Source organism: Protopterus annectens, chromosome 6.part1 (assembly GCF_019279795.1).
Source record: "Protopterus annectens isolate FY-2018-M chromosome 6.part1, PAN1.0, whole genome shotgun sequence".
Taxonomy (NCBI): domain Eukaryota; kingdom Metazoa; phylum Chordata; order Ceratodontiformes; family Protopteridae; genus Protopterus; species Protopterus annectens.
This window is the reverse complement of record NC_056738.1, coordinates 368,802,833-368,821,988: the sequence shown is the minus strand read 5'-3', so window position 1 is coordinate 368,821,988 and position 19,156 is coordinate 368,802,833. Positions and strand designations below refer to the sequence as shown.

The 19,156-nt window shown below is 45.4% G+C and overlaps 1 protein-coding gene across 1 annotated transcript in view; it reads right to left on the bottom strand.

Moving 5' to 3' along the window:
• The window catches only part of FRMD8 (FERM domain containing 8), a 1,254,366-nt gene that overhangs the window by 488,889 nt on the left and 746,321 nt on the right, over nt 1-19,156 (bottom strand). The window lies entirely within an intron of this gene.

The window sequence follows — 19,156 nt, the reverse complement described above, 5'->3', positions numbered from 1 at the left end:
TGTCGGCTGCCTTGCTTTATAGCACTGACGACCTGACGTCAGACTACAGGCGATGGCAGCCGGCATACAAAAACATTGACTCTGGTATTCAGGCCGACCGAGGGCTACCACAGCAGGGATAACACCCACAGGTGATGACTGCAACAGTGAAACACGAAGAACGTCAGTTGTCGTAGCCAGTGTAGAGTGCATCAGTGAAGCTGTGCTTGTCAGAGGTTTTGTCTGCTCTGAGAGACTCAGAACATTAACTTATGGTTCCATAGATGAACCCTTGGAAGCGTGCTTGTGTTTCTTGACAAATCGGTACTGATGGAGATATTGGCACCGGACAAGAGGACTTGGATCCAGAGGTTGAAGGAGACTGGTCAGCCTTGGACAAGGCTTCCTCGAAAGGGGCTTTAAGGAGCCCTTTGAGGATCAGTTTATTCTTTCTTTCTTCCAAGGTTCTATTACTGAAACCTTGACAGATGGAGCAATCCACATTGAAATGGGGTACAACCAAACAATAAATGTATTTTTCATGATTATCTGAGTTTGGGCTTTTCTTGCTGCTCAGAACATTGTATTAAGCCTGTTGAACAGGATGTTCTGCCATTTTCTATCAAAGAGAAATAGAAAGGCATTTTCTATCAAAGAGAAATAGAAAGGCAGAAGGACAGAAAAGAGGGTCGGAAAGAAAGCTTTCTCACACACACACACACACACACACACACACACACACACACACACACACACACACACACACACACACACACACACACAAATACGAGAAAACTTTAACTAGAAAAATTATTAAGAAATTATCAAGAAATTAGTTATAAAGTAATTATAAAATACTTAGCTACAAAAGAGTCAGCTGACATGTCTTATTCGGAAGAGCGGCAAACGAGATCTGAGGTAATATAGAGAAGTGTATTGTGGGTAGACTAGCAGCTCGAGAGATTTTTGGCTGATGCGAGCTTTATAACGAGCGGATTGGTTCCGAGGATCGGAATCGTAACCCACAAGTCAAGAACAGATGAAGACTGACAACACCAGATATATACTTATAGAAGCTTTCTGCATCCAGATGGCTATCGAATCAGTTACAGCCAGGCCAGAAAGAGAAAGTACAGTTGTGTACACTTGCCATAAATGTAGATGTTCGAGTGTATTTACTGTTACAGTCATCACACTTGGGTTATCTGCCTGCAGGTAGCCATCAGTCGGCCCAAATACCAGTGTCTTGGGATTTCTGCATCGGATTCTGTCGCCTCATCAATGACGTCAGGTCATCAGGGGTATAACATGCAGTCTACGCCATTAAGAGATTTTTATTGCCCTAGATGTCAGGAGCCCCCAAAATAGGAAGCAATCAAATGACGTGGAACACCTCCAGTAAAAAGTAAACACCATTTCCATAAGATATAGCCAAAAAAAGAGGATAGGTAGAAAATATAGAAGGACAGGGGGCTGGAGGGAGGGTATCCAGTACTGCAACAGTGAATACACTCGAAAATCTAAATTTATGGTAAGTGTACACAATTGTACTATGTTCTTCGTGTTTCACTGTTGCAGTCATCACACTTGGGTTGATTCCCAAAGCTGAGGAAGGGTGGAGGCAGTCAAGAAGTAGTAGGGCTGGCTAGCAGCCTTGTAAGACTGCTGTGGCAAATCCAGCTCTGGATTTAGAAAAGACAGGTAAGTGGTAATGCATGGTGAAGGTGTGTACAGAACTCCAGGTTGCAGCTTCCAGGATGTCCCTGGTAGGGACTCCACTGAGAAAAGCTGTAGAGGTTGAGGTAGCCCTAGTGGAATGAGGCCTGATCCCCTGTGGGGTAGGTTTTCCATGGTGTTTGTAGCAGAAATGGATGCAGTGTGCTATCCATTTAGAAACAATTTGTTTTGAAATGGCCTTCCCCTTTGCCCGTGTAGCAAAGCTGACTAGCAGCTGTTCAGATTTTCTAAAAGGTTTAGTCCTGTCAAGGTAGAACCTGAGCTGTCTGTGCACGTCCAAGGAGCGCAGGATCCTTTGCCCTTTATTCTGAGGATTAGGAAAAAAGGTTGGCAAATGGATGGATTAGTTTAAAGCCACACTGGATACCACCTTGGGCATAAAAGATAGGTTAGTCCTGAGGGAAACCCTGTCTGCATGGAAGATAATGAAGGGTTCCACAGCCATAAGGGCCTGTAACTCAGCCACTCTTCTTGCTGAAGTGATGGCTAGCAGTAAGGCTGTTTTCCAAGAGAGGAATTTTAACTCTGCTGTAGCAGCATGCTCAAAAGGGGGAAGCGTGAGCTACTCTAGTACAGAGTTAAGGTCTCAGGCAGGAGTGGGAGCTCTCCTTGGGCATCTTAAATTGCTAGCTCCTCTCAGTAACTATTTGATCAGAAGATGAGAGAAGAGGGGTGGCTCAGTATTGTAATGAGCTGAGATGGCAGAGACATAAATCCTAATTGATGAGAAGGATAGGCCTTTGTGAAGCAGCTCTGCTATGTAATGTAGGATTTGAGGCGAGGAGGGCCCAGCTGTGTCCTTCCCTTGAGACTGGCTCCAAGAACAGTATATATTCCACTTTTCTGAATAGGATGTCCTAGTACTGGGCCTCCTGGACTCAAGGATAACATCCAGCACCTGTTTGCTGAGGGTTGCTGGTGATGTATTCAGGGAATGAGCCAGGCTACCAGGTTCAGGGTTTGCAGCTGAGGATGCAAAATCTGTCCCTCCTGCTGTGATAGCAGAGAGGGTGTCTGATGTAGGTGCCAGGGTGGCACTGCTGTCAGACTGCATAGGAGTGGGTACCACTGCTGGCATGGCCAGTCTGGTGCAATAAGAATTGTCCTTGGCCTGTCCTGTTTGATCTTGAGGAGTACTTTTGGAAGGAGGGGCAGAGGGGGAAAGGCATAGATTGAGAGGTTTTCCGATGTGAAGGATAGGGCATCCACTTTCCAAGCTTGGCTGTGGGGAATTCTGGTGCAAAATTTGTTTAGTTGATGGTTTTGGGGTTGACACAAAGAGGTCCACCTCTGGTGTCCCCCATCAGTGTATTAGAAGTTTGAATGAGTTTGGGTCCAGTTTCCACTCGTGCGGGTCCATTAGATTTCTGCTTAAGTAGTCTGCCAGTGAATTTTGTTTGCCTGGCAGAAAATGAACTTGCAGGTGCACTTGGTTGCTTAAGGTTGTGTTCCACAGAGCCATGGCTAACCTGCAGAGTGGGTAGGAGTGAGTTCCCCCCTGCTTGTTTATGTACCACATAACTGTGGTGTTGTCTGTCTTTATCAGGAGTTGTCCTGGCAGGATAAGGTATTTGAAGGCTGTTAGTGCATTCTGTACAGCTAACATTTCTTTTTGACTGTTATGCAGGTAAATTTGTCCTGGGCTCCATTTGCCTTGAATGCATTTGACTGCCATGTGAGCCCCCCCATGCATAGTCTGATGCATCTGTTGTCAGAGTTCGGACAGCGGGGGGTTGTGAGAAAGGGAGTCCTTTGTTGTGGTTGCAAGCCTCTGCCCACCAAAGGAACTCTGTCCTTAGGCAAGGTATTATAGGAATCACTGTTTCCAGGTCCTGAGAATGTTGACACCAGAGACTTTTTAAGTACCACTGAAGTTTCATCATATGCAGTCTTGCATATGGAATCAGTAGAATACGTGAGGCCATGAACCCTAGGGCTTGCAGTATTTTTCTTGCAGATAGCTGGGTTTGGGAGGCCAGTACTTTGAAATAAGTTGTCAAATAAACCTGCTTTGCTGGAGTGAAGAATGCCATCTGGGAAGTTGTGTTCAAGCTTGCTCCCAGGAATACAATCTTTTGGCTGGGTACCAGATGTGGTTTCTTTTCGTTGATGGTATACCCCGGAGAAGTTAGGAGTCTCTTTACAAACATCAGGTGCTGAAGTAGCAATTCCTGACTGTCCACCTGAATCAGGCAATCGTCCAAGTATGGGTAAATTTGAATATTTCTCCGCCTGCAGTAAGCAATGGCTGGAGCCAGGCACTTTGTGAATACCCTGGAGCAGTAGATAAGCCAAAGAGAAGTGCAGAGAAAGTACAGTTGTGTACACATCATAAATGTAGATGTTCGAGTGTATTCACTGTTGCAGTCATTACATTTGGGTTATCTGCTTGCAGGTAGCCCTCAGCCGGCCTGATTATCAAAGTCTTGGGTCCTGTGTCGGTTGCTGTAGTCAAGGGTCTAAAGCATGCAGCTGACGCCATTACATCATTCTCCTTGCTCCAGATGTCAGGTGCCCCCATAATGGGAAGCAATTATACACAAGGTTACACCTCCAACAAAAAGCAAATACACCAGAAAGCTTAAATACAGTAAACAAGAAGAGAGGTATAGCCAATAGATGTCAGGGGGCTGGAGGGATGCTAACCAGGACTGCAACAGTGAATACACTCAAACATCTACATTTATGGTAAGTTTACACAACTGTACTATGTTCTTCGTGTTTCACTGTTGCAGTCATTACATTTGGGTAGATTCCCAAAGCTAGGGAAGGGAGGAGGCAGTTAAAGAGCATTAGGATCAGCTATTAAGCCCTGCAAGAATGCAGTGGCAAAACCAGCTCTGGATTTAGAAAAAATAGGCAAGTGGTAATGCTTGATGAAGGTATGAACAGAACTCCGGGTGGCAGATTCTGGGATGTCCCTGGCCGGAACACCTCTGAGAAAGGCTGTTGAAGTACATGCAGCCCTGATGGAATGTGATCTTATCCCCTGTGGGGTAGGTTTTCCATGGTGCTTATAGCAGAAGTGAATGCAATGGCCTATCCACTTAGAAATGGTTAGCTTTGAAATGGCCTTCCCCTCTGCCCTGCAGCAAAGGCAACAAGCAGCTGTTCAGTTTTCCTGAGAGACTTAGTCCTGTCCAAATAGAATCTAAGCTGTCTGTGCACGTCCAAAGAGTGCAGTATTCGTTCTCCTTTGTTCTGTGGATTAGAAAAGAAAGTTGGCAAATGAATGGACTGATTAAGGGCCACAATGGGTACTACCTTGGGCATAAAGGAAGGATTGGTCCTGAGGGACACCCTGTCTGCATGGAAGATGATGAAGGGCTCCACTGCCATGAGGGCCTGTAATTCAGACACTCTTCTTGCTGAAGTGATGGCTAGAAGGAAAGCTGTTTTCCAAGAAAATAATTTCAACTCTGCAGTTGCAGCAGGCTCAAAAGGAGGAAGAGTGAGCTTTTCCAATACAAAGTTAAGGTCCCAGGCTGGGGTAGGGGTTCTCCTGGGTAGTCTTAAATTGTTGGCCCCTCTGCGGAATTGCTTCAGCAGGGGGTAAGAGTAGAGGAGTGGCTCAGTACTATAATGTGCTGAAATGGCTGAGGCACGAATTTTATTAGAAGAGAAGGAAAGGCCCTTGTGAAGCATCTCTGTTAAGTATTGAAAAATATGCGGTAAGCTGGGCACTGTTGTGCCCATCCCCTGAGTGTGGCTCCAGGAACAGTATGTTTTCCACTTTTCAGCATAGGATTTTCTAGTACTAGGCCTCCTTGCTTCCAGAATGACATCCAGCACTTGCTTACTGAGGGATGGTATTGGAGAGCTCAGGTAATTAGCCAGGCTGCAAGGTTCAGGGTTTGAAGCTCGGGGTGCAGAATCTGGCCCTCCTGCTGGGACAGCAGGGAAGGGGTCTGAGGCAGGTGCCATGGTTCCAGCAGTGACATGCTGTGCAAGAGGGGGTACCAGTGTTGGCGTGGCCAGTCTGGTGCAATGAGTATTACCCTTGTTTTGTCATGTTTTATCTTTAGTAGAACTTTCGAGAGGAGAGGCAGAGGGGGAAAGGAATAAACTGAGAGGCTTTCCCAGGTGAAGGACAGGGTATCCACTTTCCAAGCTTGTCTGTGGGGAGTCCTTGTGCAGAATTTTGCAAATGGTAGTTCTGAGGGGAGGCAAACAGGTCTATCTCTGGACTCCCCCATTTGTTTCTCAAAATACTGAATATCTTTGGTTCCAGTTTCTACTCGTTTGGGTCCATGAAATTTCTGCTTTGGTCGTCTGCCAGTGAATTTAGCCTGCCTGGCAGGAATTGAGCTTGTAGGTGCACTTGGCAGCTCAAGGCTGTGTTCCACAGAGCCATGGCTAGTCTGCAGAGGGGGTATGAGTGGGTTCCCCCCTGCTTGTTTATGTACCACATAACAGTGGTGTTGTCTGTCTTTACCAATAACTGTCCTGGAAGAATGTGGTCCTTGAAGGTTGTCAGAGAATTATGTATAGCTAACATTTCTTTTTGATTGATATGCAGGGTGCATTTGACTCGGGTTCCACTTGCCCTGAATGCCCTGCCCTGCCAAGTGAGCCCCCCATGCGTAATCTGATGCATCTGTTGTTAGGGTTTGGGCGGCAGGGGGTAGAGTGAATGGCAGTCCCTTGTTGTGGTAGCAGGCCTCTGCCCACCAAAGGAATTCTGTCTTTATACAAGGAATGATAGGAATCATTGATTCCAGGTCCTGAGAATGTTGACACCATAGGCTTTTTAGATACCATTGTAGTTTCCTCGTATGCAGTCTTGCATATGGAATTAGTAGGATGCAAGAGTCCATGAACCCCAGGGCTTGCAGTATTTTCCTTGCAGATAGCTGGGTCTTTGTGGCCAGTAGTTTGAGTAGGCTGTCAAATAAAGTTGTTTCTCTGCCGTGAGGTAGGCCATCTGGGAAGTTGTGTTCAAGCTTGCATCCTGGAATACAATTTGTTGGCAGGGTACTAGGTGAGATTTCTTTTTGTTTATGGTGTACCCCAGTGAGGTTAGCAGTTACTGTACAAATGCCAGATGATAAAATAGTGTGTCCTGGCTTTCTGCCAGAATTAGACAATCGTCCAGGTATGGGTATATTTGAATATTTATTTGCCTGCAGAATGCAATGACTGGAGCTAGGCACTTTGTGAATACCCTGGGTGCAGTAGATAAGCCAAAGGGCAGTGCAGAGAACTGATAGTGCATGTAACCTGCACTGAAGCGTAGGTATTTTCTGCAACATTCCCTTACTGGGATGTGCAGGCAAGCTTCCTTTAAGTCCAATGTTGCCAACCAGGTATTTTTGCCTAGCATGGGAAGCAGCTGATGAAGAGTTACCATTTTGAATTTTGTGATTACCAAAAAGGTGTTTAGGATAGACAAGTCCAGAATAGGATGCCAGAAGTTGTCTTTTCTGGGTACCAGGAAAAGTCTGGAGTAAAAACCTTGTCCCCATTCCTCTCCTGGGACAGGATGAATGGCCCTGATACTTAGAAGAGAGAGAACCTGCTGTTGAGCCTCTGCCCAGTGATTTGGGGGTAGGTCTGGCCAACCATTTGGTAAGGTGTGAAAGTGAAATCTGTATACTTGGGAAACTATATTTAAAACCCATTTGTCTCGGGTAATGAGTTCCCAGTTTTTTGCATGCAGGGCGATCTTTCCCCCTAAAGAAGCAGTCAGTAGAGCAGGACTTGGAAGGTTTAAGGTTGTCACTGTGACAGTTTACCATAGGGGGGTCTCTTACTACTTCCAGCTTTAGAAGTAGGAGCCCCCCACTGCTTAGGCCTGTGAGACTGTACCCTAGGTGGTCTGCTGGTCCTGGGTTTGGACTGAGAAGGCCTGGAAGAGGCATGAAAGGACCAATTCTTAGAAGGCCAATGCCTACTACATCTGGGAGGCTGTACTTGCAGGAAATCTTTAGCAATTTGCATAGATTTAGCTTTTTCCACCATCTTTTTAAGTACTTCTTTTGCTTGGTTGCCAAACAGGCGGTCTTGGTTTAAAGGAGCATCCAGCAATTCAGCTTTAACATGATCTGGAAGGATTGCTCCTTAAGCCAAGCATGCCTTCTAAGTACAGACTCAGTGACAGCAGTCCTGCAAGACTCCTCTAGAGAATCAAAACCACATTGCAAAGTATGTTTTTCAACCTGTTCAGCAGAATGCATTAAATCCTGTAAATCCTTGTTTTCAGCACAATCAGGAGTCAACATCATTTTCTGTTTCAGCAATCCAATAATATGCTGCTGATACTTTAACATATGAAACTGGCAATTTAAGGCCCTAATGGCCAAGGATGCAGAAGTGTATACCTTCTTACCCCATCTATCCAGCGCCCTGGAGTCTCTATCACAGGGGTAGAATTTTTGGCAGTAATAGCCTTAATGCCCTTGGGTCCCTGTATAATGGTCTCAGTATCCACAATAGGATTTTTAACAAGGAACTTATGAGAGTCAGGAACCCTGTAATATCTATCAGGTTTTCTGGGAGCAGGAGGTAAAGAGTCAGGGGCCAAGCTTGATTCCGAAAAGGTATCATCAACAATGTCTAGTACAGGAGGGATAGCTAAAGGCCTGTGCTGGGGCAGGAGTAAGAAATCCCTAAGCCTCTTTTTAGAATCAGAGTAATCCTGGCTTTCCCAGCGAAAATGCTCCCTAAGAGTATGCAAGGTTTCACCAAAAGATAAATCCTTGGGGGGGCAGAGGGAATACAGTCCTCTACATCAGAATCCTCATAAGTAGATAAGGGTAAATCCTGGTCATCAGAGGAAATAGAAATTTCAGAATCCTGGTCAGAAGTATCATAAGCAAATTCAGTCCTAGGTCTCTTAGAGGGGGAAGGTTGGCTTCCCCTGATTAAAGTAATAAGGTCTTCAGCCATTCTTATCACTGTTTTTTAGGCATAGAGGCCTGACCGTGCGGTCTGGGCATCGGTTTTCTAGGCATGGTTTGAGTTTTAGGCCTTGAAGAAGATGGCGTCAGTTTAATATGCAAGTCAGTAGGCCTACCTACCAGTAGGCTTTTTACCAGAAAGGCTCATCTAGACTCTGCTACACTTTGCTGTGAAGGAAAGGTTAGTTTGCTGTTATTTTTTGTATTTCTGTATTGCCTTTCTATATTTTGAATACTGTAGTTTGTTTTCTTTACCTTGTGTTTTGCTTGCATTCTGTTTTAACAGCATATTAAAACTTCAAAAGAGACCACAGCTCTCTGTTCTGAGTCAGGCAGAAATAAGAACTGATTAATTAAGGACTCATTCATAAGACAGAAGAGGTCACTTAAGGTTAATCACTTGTTAACAGAGGGGGTGGAGCTAGGAACTAACATTTCTATTTAAGGAGTAAACTAAAACATTTCAGAGCTTTACCAGAAAGGCTCATCCAGACTCTGCTACACTTTGCTGTGAAGGAAAGGTTAGTTTGCTGTTATTTTTTGTATTTCTGTATTGCCTTTCTATGTTTTGAATACTGTAGTTTGTTTTCTTTACCTTGTGTTTTGCTTGCATTCTGTTTTAACAGCATATTAAAACTTCAAAAGAGACCACAGCTCTCTCTGTTCTGAGTCAGGCAGAATTTTTCCCTCCCACCCATTTAAGTTGTCTTGTTAAATACCACTGTCTTTCTAGTTGCCCGCCTCTTATGTTAATCTGACCATATATCTCATTTCTCTCTACTTTCACTGGCTTATGTGAGTAATCACAAAACCATCACTTTTGAAATCCCACCCTTCAATTATTTAAATTTATTGGCCATCCTACAGTATTTCATAGTACCAAAATACAAAGGTAACCACCCTTTCAGTCCATCTTGCTGTTTTAAAAATAGTAACTCTCCACTAAACCTTAACTTTTTAAACAGGTAAAACTCAAGTTACCTACTTTCATATCTAACTTCTCTAGTGCACACTGCAGAGTGCATTCTTTTCAATCTTACCTTTAAGCATCCCTGTTACTAGCACTTTCTCTAATACCTAAAAAGATCATCTCTACTTGACTCCAAGTAGACTTTTCTCTATCTGTTAAATCTAGCACTTGCTCCTACAGTACTTATTACCTTGATACGGCACTCTTACAGATAGCACCCCAAAAAGGCAAACCCCATTTCTCGGTCACCCACGTCCCCGGAATCTCTTTTAAAGTTTTTTGTCTAGTCCTTCTAGCATGTCGAGGATCAGTTGCTAGTGTCCTCTCCTGCTCAGCTGGTGAACCTGGGAATATTGAGGCAATGTTACAATTGCCTCATGTACACAGAACAACCCTCTCCTCCTCCCACAAAACACAAATACATGCGAGAGATGCAACTATACGGCCAAACTGGAGGCTGAGCTCTCTCAACATAGGACTGGCAAGACCAGTCAGGAGGAGAAGGTTACCACACACACTATAGACCCAGTCTCACATAGTACCATCACAACCTCAAATCATACACATAAACACACAAAGACATACTCGGCTCTGATCAAAAATCTACCAAAACAGCAGAGGCCACCAAAGCAGACACCCAAACAACCACCACCTCAGAACACAACACCTGCAACACATAGACCTCACAGTCAGAGTGTCAAACAGTCACAGCCCTTAAGGCCAAACACAATGCCAGACACACTAGTCATTGGTGACTCCATAGTCAGACACACTGATGTCCCGCTCACCAGACTGAGTAAGGAGAAGGTCACAGTAAGCTGCCTGTCGGGTGCTAGAATCCGCCACATAACGCAAGCACTCAGGTCTCTCAACAGCAGGTACAAGTGCGACTCAGTCATTGTCCACGCTGGTGTAAGCGACCTGAGATGTACCTCCTTGGACTACATGAAAAGAGACATTGAGGAGCTCTCTGATTATGTAGCCCAGGCAGGTATGACCCTGACCTTGAGCAGTATCCTACCTTCACCAAGAATGATGCCACAATACAGAGATAAGATGATCAGCTTTAACAATTGGCTTAAACTCTGGTGTCATTCAAAGGGGATCCAATGTCTGTCTGCCTGGGATGACATGCTGGACAAGCCACGCTGCCAAGGGATGGCTTGCACCTGTCACCCTGGGATTCTGGATATTGGCAAAGGCTCTTGCCACCCCATAGTGCCTTTTTTAGGCAAGGCTCAAATTCTAAACCTACCACCCTAGAACACAAAAAGGAAAAAACTAAGGGTAATGCTGCTCAATGCCAGAAGTCTAAATCTCAAAATGCACGCACTCGAGGCCCTTCTCAGTATGGAGAACATCGATGTCTGTGCAGTGACAGAAACCTGGTTCAAGGCTCCTGAGAGCACCCCAGCACTATCAGGTTTTACCTCTTATCATGCCCGGACCCAAAATCCGGACAATACCAAGAAAGGAGGGGTATCCATATTCATCAAGGACACCCACACCTCAAGACTGGTGGCAATGCACGATGCATCGGAGACCATCCAGGTGCAATTAACCATAGGCAAGACTGCTCTGCAAATTGTAGCATGTTACAGGCCACCCTCACAAACTCAGGAACCTCACATGGCCTTCCTGAAAACACTAGAGGGATAAATGTATCACCAAACACCATCATACTAGGTGACTTCAATTACCCTAATATAGACTGGGAACACTACTCAAGCCCAAACACCCTAGCCCAAAAGTTCCTGGAATTCATAAACTCAAATGCCATGGAACAACTAGTCACCATCCCCACAAGAGGAGAAAACATACTTGATCTCATCATCACGAACATGGGAGCACAATGTTCAACACCGGAAGTATACCCTCACTGGTGAGATCAGATCACAAACTAGTCTCGCTGGAGGTCCTCATCCCACCCCACCTGAAATAAAAAGACCACAGTAAAGAACTTCGAAAGCCGACTTCACACTTCTAAAGACTAGTATGGTCTCCTTTAAGGCCCCGAGCCGGGAAAACAGTACTCAACCCGCTGAATCACTTACAAATGCCTTCTACCAGCACCTGCAGGACTGCATGGATAAGGCAATCCCAAGCAAAACAAAGACTCTTTGTACCAAAGGCAAGCGTCCAGTCTGGTGGACCCCAGCCATAAACAAACTCTACAACAAAAGGAGGAAGCTACTACAAGATAGAGCAAAATCCTTAAAAGGTAAGACACCCTTGATCACTATAAGTAAAAACTAAGAGCTCTCATAAAATCATCCAAAGCAAATTTTGAGAGAAAAATAGCTAAAGACTCAAAAGACAATCATAAGGCCTTCTTTAGCTATGTTAGAAACCTGGGAGGAAACTCCCAGATATGCTCAGAACTAGTTCAAAATGATGTGAAGATTACTGATCCTACAGACATTGCCAACATACTGGCTGACAGGTTCAGTGCAAACTTCTCCTCCTCCCCAAAAGGAGAGATATCTATACCAAGCGATTGCAGCCCCCAAACATCTCCAACGCCCAAGTGAGAACTGCTCTCTCCAAAGCAAAAACACAGCATCCATGGGACCTGATGGTGTCCCCGGCTGTGTGCTCCACGAACTCAACGAGGAATTAAACCCACAGCTAGGACAGCTGTTTAACCATAGTCTTACCTCTGGATACGTACTCCAGGAGTGGCGCACTGCAACTGTGGTCCCACTTCACAAAGGCGGTGCCTCCACCGACCCTGGAAATTACCGGCCCATTAGCTTGACAAGCCTTATCTGCAAAGCCATGGAGAGGATCATAATGGACCTCATAAATAAAGACATAGGGAATTTGCAGACTTTGGATCCATCCCAGTTTGGCTTTGTCAAAGGCAGATCATGCCTTCTAAACTTGGTTGACTTTTGAAACAGTCACCAAAGCCATTGATGAGGGAAAGGCAGTCCATACAGCCTACCTCGATCTGGCGAAGGCCTTCGATACAATACCCCACTCGGGTATCATTGAAAACTCATCAGCTTAAATGTTAACCCATACATCACAAGATGGGTTGCAAACTGGCTGAGTGACAGAACCCACAGGGTCAGAGTTGCTGGCGCCATGTCAGACTCAAAGCCTGTCACAAGTGGTGTACCACAGGGCTCAGTCCTGGGCCCACTCTTGTTTGGCATCTACTTTTCAAGTACAAGCAAACACAGGAGGGTTATGGCTGACAAAGTTTGCAGATGACTGCAAACTGGGCGCCATAGTAGAAAACACATCTGACACAGATATCCTTCAGAAGGGTCTCACAGAAATGGATAACTGGTGCCAGAGCCATGGCCTAAAGTTAAATGCCAAACAATGCATAGTCATACCCTTCGGGAAAAACAAGGTTACCCCTAGCTACCAAATAGGTGGCAATCCACTGAGCACAGAAGAAGTTATCAGGGACCTGGGGACCCAGGTTGATAGTAGTCTGTCATTCGACACCCATGTAGCTAAAGTAGTTAGGAAGACCTTCTACATTGCCCACCTTATCATGAAGGGATTCTCATCTAGATCAAGGGAGGTCATAGTCTCCCTATACTCATCACTCATCAGACCAATGATTGAGTACAATGCCCCATTCGGAATGTATCTGACCCGACACTTGCAGCAGCTGGACAGGCCACAAAAGTTCCTCACCAAAAGGATAAAGGGTCTCAAACATCTGTCCTATGCTGCCCGACTGAAAGAACTCCAGCTCTATTCAGTCGCCACCGCTTGCTCAGAGGTGACCTTTGCCTAACATACAAGGCCATGTCAAACCCAGATTTGATGAATATGCTTCACCTCAAAAAATCTAGATCCGTCAGAGCTACAAGGGCGGGAGACTTAAACCTCGACACGGCTATTAATAGGACGTGCTGGAGGGATAGATTCATCACCCAAAGACTCCCTATGCTGTGGAATAAAATCCCGGTATATGTGAGGCAGAGCACCTCGCTGGCCTTGTTCAAGAGAAATCTTGACCAATGGATGGGAGATCGCAGATATACCCCAGGGATTGCTCGACAGAGGCACAGCAAAATAATGGGTATAGTTCCCCATACTAAAGGGGTGGCGTAAGCCACAAAACTATGGGCTAGGCTTGTAAATGCCCTCGGGCAGATAGCCTAGTATGAACCTATGAACCTATGAACCTATGAAAACACCCTCAGAAGCCGGTGCCTGCATAGCAGCTCTGGACCCATCCAAGGTAGAGACATCCACAAATTCCACAGTTGAAGCATCTCGCGGCATACTGGACTCCGAATGGGTCTCAGTAGAGGCCTGCAAATCTGAAGTGGTGGGTATCAGGGGCTGCGAAAGCACCTCACTGAGTACCGGAGAACTGGCGACTGGCTTAGGAGAAGCGTCGTCGGCAGCTTTGGACCTAATCAGCCTGTCTCTGTCTTTATCTTTGCATTTTTTCAGAATGTCGGTAGTCGGATGGCTTACCAAAGACATATCTGGATAATTAAACCGAGCACCAAAATATTTAGAAGCGAAAATATACAGACGAACATTTCATTGCTTAAATAAGGCACAAAACCGACAGCGAGGTATGTCGTGGTCAGGGCCTAAGCAAGGAATACAGTACGAATGAAAATCTTTAAGCGGTATTTGTTTTCCACAAGTAATACAATTATTGACTTTTACTGACATCGGTTTAGAGCATGAAAAAGTTTACCCAATTGGGTACTTAGCTTTAGTTGAAGACTTCGGTTCTGAAACTCGAAAATGAAAATTTCAGGAGTCGGCCAACCGGCACTTGCGAACCGCTTCTGCTTTGGGCACCGCACGGCAAGAAAGACTGATGTAATGGTGTCAGCTGCATGATTTATATCCCTGACTACCTGACGTCAAAGAAGATGAGACAGCAACCGACACAGGACCCAAGACTTTGATAATCAGGCCGACTGAGGGCTACTGCAAGCAGATAACCCAAATGTGATGACTGCAACAGTGAAACATGAAGAACATTCCTGGCTTTCCGAGCGGAAATGCTCCCTAAGAGTGTGCAAAGTTTCACCAAAAGAGAAATCTTCTGGAAGGGAAGCACAGGGAATGGAGTCCTCTGCATCAGAATCTTCATAGGTAGATAAAGGCAAATCCTGGTCATCAGAAGAAACAGAAATTTCAGAATCCTGATCAGAAGAAAAATCAGTTCTAGGTCTCATAGAGGGAGAAGGCTGGCTTCCCTTAATTAGAGTAATAAGGGCTTTAGCCATTCTTATCATTTGTTTTTTAGGCATATGGGCCTGACCATGCAGTTTGAATGTCGGTTTTCTAGGCATGGATCAAGTTTTAGGCCTTGAAGAAGAAGAAGATGGCATCGGTTTGATATGCAAGTCAGTAGGCCTGAATACACCCTCAGAAGCCGGTGCCTGCACAGCGGCTCCGGAACCATCCAAAGTAGAGACATCCGCAGGTTCCACAGTCGAAGAAGCATCTCGCGGCATACCAGACTCTGAATAGGTCTCAGTAGAGACCTGCGAATCTAAAGTAGCGGGTATCAGGGGCTGTGAAAATGCCTCACTGAGTACCGGCGAAATGGCGACTAGCTTAATGGAAGCGTCGTCGGCAGCTTTGGACCTCTGCAGTCTGCCTCTGTCTTTATCTTTACGTTTTTTCGGAATGTCGGTAGTCGGATGGATTATCAAAGCCATTTCTGGATAATGAAAGTGAGTACCGAGATAGTTTGATGCGAAAATGAACCGACGACGAATAGTTTGAGGATTGAATAAGGCACAAAACTGAAAGCGAGGGACGTCTGAGCCTAAGCAAGGAATGCAGTACAAATTAAAATCTTTATGAGGTATTTGCTTTCCACAAGAAATACAATTGTTAACTTTTACTGACATCGGTTTAGAGGAAGAAAAAGGATCCCCAACAGGGTACTTAGCTTTTTTGAAGACTTCGGTTCTGAAACTCAAAAATGAAAATTTCAGGAGTCGGCCGACCGACACTTGTGAACTGCTTCTGGAACCGCACAGCAAGAAAGACTGATGTAATGGCATCAGCTGCATGCTTTATAACCCTGATAACCTGATGTCATAGAAGAAGAGACAGCAACCGATGCAGGACCCAAGACTTTGATAATTAGGCTGGCTGAGGGCTACCTGCAAGCAGATAACCCAAATGTAATGACTGCAACAGTGAAACATGAAGAACATCTGATAGTGCATAGAGCCTGCCCTGAAATGTAGATATTTCCTGCAAGATTCCCTTATGGGGATGTGCAGATAAGCTTCTTTTAAGTCTAGGGTGACTAGCCAGAGTCCTTGGCTAGCATTGGAAGGTGCTGCTGGAGTGTAAGCATTTTGAATTTTGGTACCACCAGGAAGGTGTTTAGGGTTGACACATCCAGAATAGGGCACCAAGAGTTCTCTTTCCTGGGCACCAGGAACAGCCTGGAGTAGAAACCCTGTCCCCTTTTCTCTGTTGGCACAGGTTGAATGGCCCTGATACTGAGAAGAGAAAGTACTTGCTTTTGGGCCTCTGACCACTGGTTTGGAGGAAGGTCTGGCAATACGCTTGGGGTTGTCAGAGAGTGAAAATAGAATCTGTATCCCTGGGATACAATGTTTAAGAACCATCGGTCCTGGGTAATATACTCCCAGTTTTTTGCATGCAGGGCGAGTTTTCCTCCTAGGGGTGCAAGTACTTGGGCATGGCTGGGAAGGATTAAGGACAAGTCATTGTGAACTTTTTCCATGGGGGGGTGGCTTACCACTCCCAGTTTTTGAGGAGGGAGCACTCCATTGTTTAGATCTGTGCATACCCTGAGACTGTAATCTTTGTGGTCTGTTGCCCCTGGGTTTGGGCTGAGAAGGTCTGGAAGGGACTGGAAAGGACCAGTTTTTTGAAGGCCAATGGCTACTGTATCTAGGTGGCTGTACCTGTCAGAAATCTTTAACAGTTTGCATGGATTTTGCTTTTTCCTCCATCTTTTTAAGAACTTCTTCTTTAGAGCCAAACAAACATTCTTGGTTTAATGGAGCATCAAGTAATTTTGCATTGACATAGTCTGGCAAGATTTGTTCCTTCAGCCAAGCATGCCTTCTCAGAACAGTCCCAGTGACAGTAGCCCTGCAAGAGCTTCTAAGGCATCAAAACCACACTGCAAAGTATGTTTACCAACTTGATTTGCAGAATGCATTAAGTCTCTCAAGTCCTTATTTTCTGCACAATCAGAAAGCAACATTTTTTGTTTAATTAAATCAATAATATGCTGCTGGTACTTCAACATGTAAAACTAGCAATTTAAAGCCCTGATGACAACAGTTGCAGAGGTATATACCTTCTTACCCCATCTGTCTAGAGCCCTAGAATACCTGTCCGAAGGGGTAGAAGCCTTAATACCTTTAGGTCCTTGGGAAATGTTCTCTGGATCCACAGTGGGATTTGTAAAGAGAAATTTGTGAGAGTCAGGTACTCTGTAGTATCTGTCAGGCTTTCTAGGAGCAGATAAAGTATCAGAGGTAAGGCTGGATTCCATGAAGACATCATCTACAATATCCAGGACAGGGGGAATAGCTAGAGACCTATGCTAAGGCAAGTCTAAAAATTCTCTGAGTCTCTTTTTGGACTGTGGGTAATCTTGGCATTCCCAGCGGAAATGCTCTTTTGGGGGGGGGGGCTGAAGGAATTGCATCCTCTGCATCTGGGTCCTCATAGGTAGATAAGGGTATGTCCTGGTAAACACAGGGGTCAAAATCATCAGACTCATGGTGTGAAGAATCAGAAGGAAAATCAATTCTTTGTCTTTTAGAGGGGGAAGGTTGGCTTCCCCTAATTAAAGTAATAAGGTCTTCAGCCATTCTAAGCATTTGCTTCTGTGGCATGGGCGCTTGAGAATGTGCTTCGGTCGTCGGTTTCCTACGCGTAGTGCGAACTCTGGGCCTGAGACATTCGGTAGATTTAGTCATTAACAAAGTAGTCGGTTTGATACGAACATTGGAAGGTCTGAATACACCCTCAGAAGCCGGTGCCTGCAGAGCGGCTCCAGACCCATCCAAGATAGAGACATCTGCAGGTTCCATAGTCGAAGAAGCATCTTGCGGCAGACTCCGAATGGGTCTCAGTAGAGACCTGCAAATCTGTAGAAGCGGGTAACAGGCTGCGAAAGCGCCTCACTGAGTACCGGTGGACCAGCGACTAGCTTAATGGAAGCGGCGGTGGCGGTTTTGGACCTATGTGGTCTGTCTCTGTCTTTATCTTTGCATTTTTTTTGGAGGATCGGTAGTTGGATGGCTTACCTAAGCCATTTTGGAATACGGAGAACGAGAGTGAAAGAATTTAGAGACAAAAATAGCCCGACGACGAATAGTTCAGGCGTTGAACAAGGCACAAAAGTGACAGCGAGGGACGTCGTGGTCTGGGCCTAAACAGGTGACGCAGTAAGAATGAAAATCTCTGTGAGGTATTTGGTTGCCACAGGCAAGACAATTGTTAACTTTTTCTGACATTGGTTAAAGCAAGAAAAAAGGATCCACAATGGGGTACTTAGCTTTAGAACTTCAGGTTTGAAACTCAAAAAATGAAAATTTCACATAGCTGCCGATTGGCTGCGAACTGCTTCTGCTTTGGGCTCACGCATGGCAAGAAAAGCTGATGTAATGGCATCGACTGCATGTTTTATAACCCTGATGACCTGAAGTCATGGATGAGTCGACAGCATCCGATGCAGAAATCTCAAGACTCTGGTATTCGGGCCGACTGAGGGCTACCTGCAGGCAGATAACCCAAGTGTGATGACTGCAACAGTGAAACACGAAGAACATCCTAAGATACTGACCCAGGGTACGTGCCACGAAAAGGGTCACAACTGCTATCTCCTAGGCACCTGAGTAGAAAGAGTCCTTTGGTGCTGGGGAGGATGAGTGGCCTGGTCTGAGTCCATGATGGTGGTGCTTAATGTGGTTCCTTTCCCTGGCATTTTCTGGGTCGGGAATGAAAGGAGCAGAGCTTAGTGGGGTAGTTTCTACTGAAAAGCAGGGGCTTCACCTGCAATAAGGTTTTGGCTGTCTGCCTAGACTTTGCTCTCTCCTCGACATTTTTGAGTCTAACTACTGCGTTAGGACCAAAGAGGGATTCCTTATCCACGGCAGCATCCAAATGTTTGGACTTTACATACTCCATGAGGTCTTGCTCCCTTAGCCACGAGTGCCTCCTAATGACAGATCCAGTGGCTGTGGCCCTGCTTGCAGCCTGCAAAGCATCAAACCCACAGTGTAAGGCGTGCTTGATAACCTGTGAAATGGAACTGCAAAGGGCTATCACTTCTTTGGATAAGGCCTTATTTTCCATAGTCAATAGCTTTTGTTTGGGTTCCTATTATATAACTTAAGACACAATCCTTTGAATACGTCTTGATCAAACTTGAAAGCACGAAACAGCAAAATAGCGAAATGGCATATAAGCGATTTCTTTCCCTGGGAAAGAAATTGCTTGTCTGCCTCCATTACGTTGCCGTTTTCATCACTGTAGTGCGATCTCGGAGTTGGTATATTTAAGTGGGGGAGGGCACATCCCCCCCACACCGGGGGGGGGGTTGAGGGCAAAGCCCCCCACT